This window comes from Megalops cyprinoides, chromosome 2 (assembly GCF_013368585.1).
Source record: "Megalops cyprinoides isolate fMegCyp1 chromosome 2, fMegCyp1.pri, whole genome shotgun sequence".
NCBI classification, from domain to species: domain Eukaryota; kingdom Metazoa; phylum Chordata; class Actinopteri; order Elopiformes; family Megalopidae; genus Megalops; species Megalops cyprinoides.
Genome location: NC_050584.1, coordinates 16,957,603 through 16,969,743, shown reverse-complemented (window position 1 = coordinate 16,969,743; position 12,141 = coordinate 16,957,603). Strand labels below are relative to the sequence as shown.

Here is a 12,141-nt window from a genome sequence, read left to right as displayed (position 1 = left end):
AATTTAAAACTGGCAAGAAAACATTGCTGGCATTACACAGTTGATGTTATCAGCTGAACTTTTTTTATTGGTAGACATTTGTTCCTGAGGCGCAACCGGCGGTGAACAAGTGTGTATGTTGAGGTAGCATTGTACTATAAACCCCTGACACAATCGGATTATCAAATAAAGATTAAAAAAAATAGTCAAATAGTGAAATATTGTGTATGTTACGTGTGTATTTTGATTTGAGTATTATATGGCCTGCAATCCTACAACTGAATATTTCAACAATATAACCCCCACCCCCGCAAGCACTGAAACATCAGTTTGGTGGACATAATAACTCACTGCAATGACACTGCCATTCTCACCTTCACGCAGGAAAATGAACAATTTCAATGAATTATCTGTCACTTTAACCATTTTTAGGCTTTTACTCATGAATATTGATGGGAACAGAACAACTCCCCTTTCCTCTCCATTTTTTGTTCATTATCATGCATCTGAGAATCTGAACACCGATCTGGGTAATTGATCGGTGATCTCAGTCAAATACTGGAGAGTGATCAAACATACATAAATGCAGCCAAAACGATTAATGAGTATGAGGCTAGAAGTGTTCGAATAATGCACACGATTCCCCGGCTCACTCTGCATGTGAGCTCACCATTTCATCTGACAGGACAGGGAGAAATAGCCCAGTCATGTGACAATGGAAACCACCGGAGGATTTACCATATTTAGATCCTCACGTCTAAGCCACAGAAACCTGCCTCACAGTCAGACTGAGCTGGCAGGACATTGGACGTTCGTCGCCGATCGCAGATCGCAGCTTGCGCGTACGAAGGCGCACAGGGGGAAAGACGTGTTCACATGGCAGGTGCCAAGCTGCTGCGAAACAGCACCTTTGTGACCTGTACAGCACGCTTTCAGGGTTATTAAAACAAACACGAACCAGCGTAATTTCACCAGGAATGGCGGCCCAATGCCTCTTTGAAGTTCCTCTTAATGTCTTTTTAAAATGACCTACATAATAATATTACTTATTGTTAAGAGGAAAATGCACATTTTCATGACAGCATACATCCTTAGGGGGAAATTACTAAAACAATGTCCTATGTGAAATGAAATAATTTTACTGCAGCTGAGTATGGGAAATACATTTAGGTCTGAGACACAGAATCAATATTTTGAGCTTGCATTCTGTGTTGCTTTTAACGAATCGGTACTAAAACAGCATAACAGCGCCCTACCATCAGCTGTGTGCCGATTGGCTGCTTGTATTTGGAAAACTGGAGTTGGCCTTTGGAACGTTTCACTGGAACTGCTGACATAGTGTTGCTTATTGATGTCACATTCAACTTCAGCTGTATTCATCCATCAACAGTGGATACCACTGCATTGCTTGTAGCCTTTATGTGGGACCCAAACAGACAACATCCCTAAAGCCATGCTACTTACTAAAGCCATACTTTCCACATCAACACTTTTAAAGTCGATGACAGTATCTGAATATACACATTTTCACTGTTTGCCTAATTTATCAGAACTCTTGTTCCTACTAACTCCAAACTCACCAGTTCATACATGTGCTGTGATAAGAACATTTTATCATTGTGGCAAGGGAGAGTTGAGGGTTACATCAGATAAGGTATATTTTGTTGTGGCCTACATAATTAGTGGAAGTGCAGACGTAATTATAGTGTTTTAACCAAATAAATGGTTGGAGGACAAAAAGAACACTCAACATCTGCAATTTCATCCAACACCTAGACACTGTGACAACGAGGCAACATTGTGCGCACAATAGAGTAACGTAATTGCTTCTGTGTCTGTTGTACGTATCAGCACAGCTTTAAGTATTTAGTTTTTGATCTTCGTTTCACTTACAGCGTTCACTGTCACTGCTGAATTGCGTCACGAAACCAAAACAGCCATTAAAACGGTAAAGGCGACGTAATTACGATATCCTTTCGTGAAAATAAATTTTTGTCTGCATGCGACAAAATGCAGGCTTTTCACAGCATTCATGCAGTAGTAGTAGTAACAGATGTAATAGCAAGCTACACTTGAACAATCCTGCCTAACAGTAGCAACATTACAGCAGCCAGGTACAGCACTGACAAAACTGGGTCTAATACACTAGCACCACAGTGGCTGTGCCTTGAATCAGTACTTTCAACAGCAACAACAAAGGTTACTGTACTTTATATTAATCATTGATTATTATAAAAACATCCATATCATTTTAGCAAAAATCTCCAGTAATAATTAGACTCTTCTCTTTTTTCCCCAAAATCATCAGTGAGAAAACGAATGGACAAAATGAGTCATGGTGTAACCAGACAACTATGATCATCAAGCAGTAGACATGTGCCCATCACCTCAAGGCTCAACCTCTATATGTGTCACTTGTTAAAACTGCTGTGGGAGGTTAGCAAGTTAGATGAATAGCTAGTTAAGAATTAAACAATTAACCGATGTACACAGTCTTACCCCATTTGTAAGTTAATGAACAGTCATTTGGATTGTTGCCAACAACCTAGCTAATTTTGCTGTTTGTACTGAAACTGAATTTCTATTAAGAGGTCTATGATAGGTCTAAAAAGAAATATAACAAATAAACCGACAATAATCAACAAAGCTAGCAAACTACACATACTTACACAAGTGACTACTGGGAAGACTCACTTAGCTGTTGAAGTGATTCCACTGGCTAACATGTCTAGCAGTGTATTTAACAAAACAAAATAAAAAAAAAAACCCTTCACATGGTACTAACTAGATACTCAAGTTTTGTCAATATGGTGACTGTTACCAAGGTTCCAGACACCTAAATACCAAATGATGAGCCACACCTGGCATTCTTCAAAATAAACTGCTCTTTGATTGGTCATGTGATTCCTCTATAACCGTGATTATGAAGTGACAATTTCATTAATGGCCAAAAAATTAGGGGAAAAATTTTAAATCTATATAGATTAAGATACTGTATGGTTTTGTCAATAAACTAAGAAATCAAAACTGATTATAGTACAGCTACTTTGTGAGCATTACTGTATGTTTCGTATCTAAAACTATGGGAGGACTTCTATGTTTTAAAGAAATATTCGGTCCAATTTCAATACTCTACATTTGTTTTATGCACAGACTAATTTGATGGGAACTGGAATCAAAATCAATAATTTGATGCTTTACAATGTATAGCTATGAATAAAATGCTCCCTGAGTGCCAAAAAAAGTTGTGTGACACAGACACATAGCTGGCTCATTACACTTATCAAGCACCAATCTACATCTTCTGCCCACAAATGCACTTCAAGGTACACTAGTGCTGAATGAGACACTGGATGCGAGCCTCCAATCTTCCTGTCCTGACTTTGTGCCCGGATCTAGTCCTTTACCCTCTCCAATAAATACTTCTTCAACGGGTTTAACCAGTTTGTTCAATTGATAGTAGCACACTGTAGGTAACACATTGGAGTGGTGACTTAGGCTATGATCTATATGGTTATGTAAGCACAAGACATTTTACCTTGTATTACGGATAGCCATCGATCACAAAATTCAAACTTAACAGAATGACTTTACTGTAAAGGTACATTTCGAAAATATCTGCCAAGCTAACAACACTGCAAACACAACACAGCATTGTTTTGATAAAGTTAGCGTAAACCATATGGTAAAAACAGGGTAATGGTAATAAAAGCACAGTCAGTGCAAAAATCAGTAACCAACCATGGGGTAGCACACAGGGCTAGAAAGTGGCGCAAACACTTCTGCACAGTTAAAACCAGGAAATTAGGGAGTTCAGTAATATTACCAGGACATCAATACAAATTTGGATCTACATTTTATTTTTTATTATTGCACACAGGTTTGTTGATTTTGACCAGAGTTCCTCTTTAATTCATCCTTACGCTTTGGTTACATGCCTGTTTCAGTTTCCACACTCAGTTTACCACCTGCAAGGATTAAAGCCCCCTCTTCTTCCTGTTTCAGGTGTCATCCTGTACTTGTGCTGACTCAGCCTGACACTGTGACAACACAACTGTCCCATCATTACCACGCACATATAACGCCAGTTAGTTGGGTTAGGGTTTTATTAGGATTTGGAACTTAAATTCTTCAAAATAAATCTACACAGTCTTTGTAATTAGATGAAATACAAGCTGAATGCCTGGCGTGTTCATTGCTGTGTCTTATACCAAAACCTCTGTACCATACCTCCTTCACTAAAGCCCTCTTTACTGAGGTACTGAACTTATAGCAAGGTTTAATATTTGCAAGGTCATCATTATGGTTGGAATTCATTTCCTGGTGACACAGGGCCTCAACTGAACTGTTGGTGACCCCTCTACCACTCACAAGCTCCAGCTAGCATTTGTTTATACAGAGTCATCAATCTCAATTAAAAATAAGAATGTATTGATTTTTTGTAATTTGAAAGAGCTGAATTTTACTAAGGGGACTGAAGAATTTCCAACATCTTCATCAGCGGTTCAATATACAGTAAAACCTTATTCAATGTTGCTTAAGCAATCCAATCCAACGCAAATACCACAGCGGATCCGAAGGTCAGGCACAGGTCTGCACACAGACCATGCAGCAGAATCTGAGCAAAGCTCAAGGCACTTCAACCAACACTCTTTCTTGCGCTATGATAACAAGACAAACAGAAGCTTCTGTTACTCTGCAATATGAACATTTCACTGAAGGTCAAGGTCGCTGTGCATTTTCCTGTTTCGGTGCACACTGTATAGAAACTAACAAACATTATTTGTAAAGTGAATTGAACACTCTGTCTTTCCACATACAAGTCTAAATGATTTTTGTTTGTTTGTGGCACTACAGTTAAATAATTCTGTGTTCTAAACAAGTCCATTACCGAGGTAGGGCTGATGCCTGATTTGAGGGAGAAAGAAGCAAAAAAAAAAAAAGCAGAAATGACAGGTTTTTTTGCTGCCCTGACACTCTACAGTTGAATTAACTGGAATCTTTTTGGCTGTCACATAGAATTTCACAGGCCTGTTTTTACTGCTAAATGGTTCCATACAATACATGTTAACCATGACTTACCATTATTTCCTGACGTTATTCTGTCAGCAAGCAGGCAGTAAATAGCTGGTAAATTGTCAACAGATTGAAATTGCAGAGAAACTGTTTTGCAAGTAACTTCTTACATGCTCAGACTTGTTTTGAATTCATCTTAATCTTTAGCACTGATATTTCTAGTTCTGAACAAGTGACCTCACCATTTCATTTATCAAACTATATGACACATTGACAGCTGCCTGAATTTCAAAACCTTGAAAAACTTCATCTAGATAATTGTCTAGATATGGTGCAATTTTTGCTATGCAATTGCATAATGGTATCCAACACAAACCCAATGGAATGTTAGAATGATGTCACCTATCCTTACAAACACCTCTCACAAAACTAAACCACTGGTCTAACAGGCTGTGTTCAACTGCATATTCTTTTAACTGAATGGATGCAAATATGAGGTGAAAACCTGCCGTCTGTTGCCTTGGAGAATCCAAACAGAAGTTCTTGGGTGGAAAACACTAATGACACAACTTCCCCAAGGCAAACTAGATTTAAATGAAAGCAACACAGAAGTAAATGCATCAAAATGCTGTTCACTGTTGATCAGAAGTCAGAAAAATTGCCAAATTCTTTTTCACTAATGACTAGGCAAGTTTAAGATAAATGACAGATGACATATGGATGAACCGTATTAGCAAACAAGCTTTTTATTGAGTAGGAAAACACCAGGATCTAAACCACCTTTAAACTTGTATTTTCTCCTTTAAGAAATACTTAATTCTCACCTATTGAAAATACTTAGCCCACCATACTCATATTCAGGACAATTAACGCCGCTAAGCCCGATGTGTTTTCCATTTTCCCCCTTCCTCCTTTGTTCTTTGGCCATCTGTGCTTTTCATAGCTTCTATGCATTGTACACTTGACATACCCAGTAGTGAGGTTGACCTGATAGTTACCCGTTCTTAGTGTCAAACCTCTGCTTACATGCAATCTACCACACCATTCCCTAGGTAGCTTAGTGTGCATTTATATGTCTGCTTTAGCAAAACAATCACATTTCCTGAATATCTCCATAAAATCAGAGACTTACCTTTCTTGCTATCAAATCTCTTTAGCACAGAATATGCAAAACATCAAATTAGTTGTGATACAATGAAAGTGTCCACTTAGCCAGGCTGCAATGCTACAAAATGAGCTGCTTATGTTGTCTTGTATGATTTGCCATCACAATTACACTCAACAGCTGTAAACAGCTATTATTTGTTTTAAATCCTGTTGACAAATTAACTGACAAATAACAATACACGACCAAATAAATCTGTTACTCCTGAAATTCATCTTCTGGACTCAACATATTTTTATATATATAAAGACAAGGACTGGAACATGAGCACAAAATTTGCTTCCAGAGATTCTGTTTGTATTTGCCTTCTCCATATTATCCTCACTTTTGATAATAACTAACAAACACACATTAGGAGGCTACTACCACCAGTCACACTGAAAACAATGCGTATTTCGAATCCGTACACGATTACATCAATAAACGAATACCAAAACATTCTAGATCATGCTTAGTATTTCCCCTGATAATCTTTGCCAAAATCAAACAATCGTTAAGAAAACTCATTATTTCACTGAGCGAGTTTTCCTTTTAAACATTGCTTACTTCACGTTCATATGCTGAGATAATTTCATTATGAATCCAGCTGAATCATGTAGTCATACCATTCGAAACTCACGCTGCGGTGGCAAAGTCAGGGGAGGGCCTACGCGGGCATAATGGTCAATTTACGTTATCATTGTTGTAAATTACAATGGCTTTCAGCGTCGAGGGCGCAAGAAAAAAAAGTGAAACTTTCATCTGACATTACATCACTACCTTCATAACGCCTTATTCAGCTTCCTCCACTAAATTTCAAAATAATTCACATAGTTAATAGTTACTGATTACGTAAATAAGTACGAGTTAATTTAATTCGCTTTGAGGTAAAGCGAATTAAAGTTTGCGCTAGCTATTAAAATCTCCACATGTCACCCAATCGTTGATCACCCCAAAACAAATTCTAGGCCTACAATTAAGATTTGTTTAATAAACAAGCGGGTTTTATTTCTCCAAAACAAGAGCAGAATTCGCTGATAAACAACCTGTGACCTATCCATTCTGAAAACGCACTGCCTTTCAGCAAACCAAGGCAATCGAAAGTCTTCATGTATGTTGTATAATAGCTACATTAAAAGCTTTACAGAAACGCCGAGATCAAAAAACTGATGTAAACAGAAACCCATGATTATGGAATTGAACATCACTAAGCGCGTCATCGCATAGCAACTCAACAGAGAGTGGACAGTAAATCTGTCCATCAAAAGCCAGCTTCTTCCTGTCATTTTTCTTTCCTTGAAAAAAAGAGCCGCTTCACGTCATCCTTAAAGGTTGATGAGTAAGTTGGGGGTTGAAATGATACTGTATCACGAGTCTAAAGGCTGCAGGGCTGCATTCAGCTAGCTACTTTATAACTTTTTGCTGAGACAATCGATAAACTGGTATAGCGAGCTAACTAACAGTAACAGACACAGAAATTTAGTTAGTAAAACTACACCACAGCTTGCTGGCTAAACTCATTGATCAAGAGAAAACAATACTGTGTGACTGGTTCAGCGCCGTGTTGCTGGTTTTCGCCGACTGCTATCCATTTACAGGATCACATGCTTTTTTGATTCAGCTGTGCTCCTCGTGAAGATTTTAAACACGTTTGGTGTTGCACAATGGAAATACCGCAGCACTAGCACCGTTCCTCTAAATACCTCCATCACGCTCAGTCAAATCGCAGGCGCAGCTAACCCAATTAAACTTCTGTATTTCCCCCCTAAAGCCAAAATAAATACGAACATAAAGTATTACAAAGCAATAAGTAATGCTGTTTATTATGCCAGTGCATATCTGCAAGTTCTACATTGTCAGTACAACTAGCTTGAATTTGGGGCTACCACACTGCGCTAAAACGACTCACTCCGAAACCGAAGTGACACAGGAAAAATAACTACCTAGCTAGCTGGCGAGCTAACACACACGCACAGCGACACTGTCGCCACACAACAGACTGGACCCCTCGCAGATTCCGGACCAAATTGCACAGCAAAAACAACATCGGAAAGAACCCCCCACAATGAAAGAGCACGCCAGGAGCTGCATTTCGAGACTTACTGTGACTTGTATTCTCATAAATCCCGTGTGTTACGTCCGGCTCTGACCTTCGGATTTGTGAAACAGCACTATTGCTAACTGTGCCGCCGCCATGTTCCTACTGCCTGATGCCTGGTGATGACTGGCTCTGCTTGTTTATCTCGCCAGCAATCCTCCCCCACACACTAAGGGCACCAGTCTATCTACTCATTTACTACAGCAAGCTTGCGGCGAGCAAACAGGCAAACTGATGATACAGCAAGCATTCTCTGGGAGAGGAGACCTCGTGAGACAGTCAGCGATGGTTGGAAAACGTATCAGCGGCGGCTTTTCTTTCTTCTTTTTTTTTTACTTTAAAAGCAAAAACAAGTGTAAATTTCAGCGCATCGCGAGAGATTATTTAAAACGAAAAATCGAACACGATCTTAAAAAAATGTCAGGGCAGCAACTTTTAAATCGCTAGTCAATATAAAATGCCGATTAAACACAAGTATAAAACAACTAGTAATTTTAAAATAATGTATTATTATTATTATTATTATTATTATTGTGCTAATTGGTATTGGCATTTTTTATTAAGGTGTCTTTTAGTACAGTCTACATTAAGGTTTCCAGGGTTTGATTAACTGTTAAGTCTGCATCGAATGTGCTGAAAAGCCTTCACAAAGCACACCAGTAAGTTTAAATTATTGCTATATTATTTGAATCAGCTGCATTATCTACTTTCGTCCATTTTCTTTTTTTTTTGGGGGGGGGGGGGGGGGGGGGGGGTCACATCTTAAAAATTAAATATTTTCATTTGACAAGCTTTCAAAAGACCTGCTGGTAATCAATAATGGCTTTAAGTAACGCATTCTCAATTCTTCCTTTAATAAAATCAAAATCTGTATTTTACCATAATTAATGGTTTGACATGTTTTGTAACTTGGAATTTTTCTCAACTGACGGGTAACTGTTTATCATTGAAGAAACTCAGCACTTGCCACCAGCATTAGCAATATTATATGAAGTACACTATCAGACTGTTTGGCTGTGTCATCTTTGAAAGGGAGGTATACAAATGTGTACAGTATGGTGCACTGCAAAGCATAATACTTAAATATGTAAACAGAAAAGTGTGGAGATCAAATATATTCAAGTTCAGATGGATTTTTATCACACACACACACATTTATCAGATACTGCATATAGTAAAGGCACAGGCATCACATCAAGTAGCACATCCATTCCCATCCCCATTTCCAAATTCTGCCGTGTTTTGGCTAGGTATTTTGTATGCATTGCCCAATATACTCCCTGTGTAATTCAGAAGAGCACTGGGAAAAAACAGACAAACATAAAGTGGCTATGGTGTCAGCTGCTATATATAGGATCAATCTACCAGTCACCATGACTACAGCCTCCTAGTATCTAGGATTGAAAAACAATCCTCAAGGCACCGTACAAGGGAGTTTTAAAAGTATTTCTTTTTCCTTAAAGAAAATTCCATGTCGACATTGCAGAGATCTTGAAGATGAATACATACATTTGATAACAAATCACAGTCCACTATTCAGCATTGCACGTGTTGGGATATTAATTATTCCTCATGTCTGTTTACAAACATATTTACCACATTTAATTCTGTCCTCAGTGAAGCCCATACAAAACATTAGCCTATGAATTTTTTTGCATAATATCATGTTAAATGCAAAACACTCCCAGTCTAACAACATGCAATACTGCACAGCAGTGCTGCAGTCTTTGCCTTTGCAAATCAAAAACGGAAGCTTTGGCAACTGTCTTAAAGCTAGATGTTAATTTCTGACAGATAATGAAGGGAAAAAGGTGGTCCTTTTTTACTGCAGTGTCTCCTTTCAACAATGAGTTTGGCTGCACATGCACTTTCATCTGACTCTTAACAGCATGTGTGTTTGTAAAGATAAATCAGCTTTATTTGATTCATTGGTTAATATTGCACAGATGTTCATCTTGGTTCAAGACTCTAGTTCATTCCGGCTGTTAAAATGTGAGTATGGCATGGTTGACAACATAGAAAACAAAGTTACAGATAATTTATTAGATGGTCATTTACTTAGCAGACTTCTTCATTCAGCAGATTACAAAGATAGGTTTTACACCTGGGCTGTACTATGAAATATATCCAGATTATTATCTCAAATCCTAGTTGATATAAATACTTGCAATGCTATTAAAGATAGACTAGGTAAAATACATCACAATCATTCCTTTTCCACCAAATGAAATCAATAATGAGCAATGCACAAACCTCTAGTAGAGCATTCTGGAACCTGACTCATGGACTCATGCCAGAAAGACTGTGTGTGGTTTCTGATTGCCCTGCTGTAGCAGGAAGCCACTCAGGCAAACGGGGGCAGCCTTAGTGTACTATTCCGCAGCCTTCCTATTCCATTGCTACAGCCTTTCAATTCAGTGTGTCAACCACGCAAAAGAAGACCACTAAGGCTGTTTGTTTGTTACACACCCACACCAAACACAAAGTACGTAGAAGTGACATTGCTTGAATGAGGAAAAATGAATGAAGGTTTATCTCCCTGAATAAGCACACACATCTTAGCAGAGCTGAGCAGACCTTCAGAGGAGACAAAACAAAACACTCCTTACTTTTTCGTTTGATAGTGAAAGTAAAATTACACAGAATGGCCTATCCCCCTCACACAGTGGTAAATGGAGAAGTTGGAAAGGTACCGATGGTAAATAGAGAAGATATGGAGAAGTAGGCAAATGTGGGTGTCACAAACCATTTCCGCGAGGGAAATAAAAGCTTTCAGAAAAACAACTTGCCATTGCAGTGCCGATCAAGAATAAGCAAAATGATGACTGTTTCATCTTAACTGTGGCAGATCCAAGAAAGTCATCTGAGTAACTGAAAATGCCAGGGAGCTACAAAGAGTTTGTTAAACAAACCACAATCGCAAAAGGAATTTTACAATAACAAAAAGAGAAACCAACACAGTTCAGCTCATATTTTCAACAAGAGTTGTTTAATCATTACCTCTAATGGTGATAACTGTGTGAATGCTACATCCATTCAATTAATTTTGATTTCAGACTTGTACATAGCATTTGGTGACATTCACTAGAGAATTCATAATATTGTTAGGTCTGAAGGTTTTAATTTGACATTCTTCAAGATCCAGCCTGGAAATCAGGAAATACAGAAATGTGCAATGGTGCAAGAACTTTTAAGCTCAGTTTCTAATTAAAGTTGTACAAAGCACCCCACCCCACTAACATACTACAAACAAGCACTACCCATTCAAATCTCAATATGTTAATCAAAATGTATACACCTTGTCAGTATTAGGTTATAACTTTTCAGAATTTGTCAAAGCAGAGTGATGCAAGGAAGTAAGGAATTTCACCAACAAGAGCAAGTGCAGGTTGAGGTATGGTAAAATGTAGAGTTGTACAACATTATTAGGTTAAGTAAGCATATCTGAGTGTGTTTGTGTGACTTTCGTAATTTTGATAAAATGAAGCAACCGTGGTGTCCAAAAATAGTTCGTTTTGCACCTTATTTATCCACTAACAGTACTGGAGTATGACATGCCATGTCGATTTTTGTAGATTCCTTTGACTTAGAAGTATTTACTTTGCCTATTTTTCACGTGACAGTACAAAAGGTGTGGAGTGATCACAGGAAATGGGGACTAAGAATTTCCAACCAGTGAAGCAACAATGGTTCAGCTTTCATTATATAGGTCACTATCAGTGCGTTCGCGTTAATGCTGGTGAGAGGTTGCTTGTACACAACAAACCCCTTCATACTGTGATGTGACCACACTGATTACAGTAAAGCGACTTTGTAAATGTAAAATACATTCCCGAAGATCTGCAGTATTTTATTTATTATTCCCTATAGTGTCTAGACTGGGGCTAACCAGAAACTGTCGTAT

General features: G+C 38.2%; 1 protein-coding gene across 6 annotated transcripts in view; it reads right to left on the bottom strand.

The window, feature by feature from the left end:
- Window positions 1–12,141, bottom strand: part of ncoa2 (nuclear receptor coactivator 2) — an 80,763-nt gene that overhangs the window by 67,917 nt on the left and 705 nt on the right. For 5 of the 6 annotated variants that reach the window (XM_036518020.1, XM_036518043.1, XM_036518050.1 and 2 more), the window contains exon 1: window positions 8,243–8,445. The exons of the other annotated variant lie outside the window; for it this stretch is intronic. The gene's annotated coding sequence lies outside the window, so the exon portion shown is untranslated. Of the gene's footprint in view, window positions 1–8,242; window positions 8,446–12,141 lie in introns of those variants that run through there. 6 annotated transcript variants of the gene reach the window in all.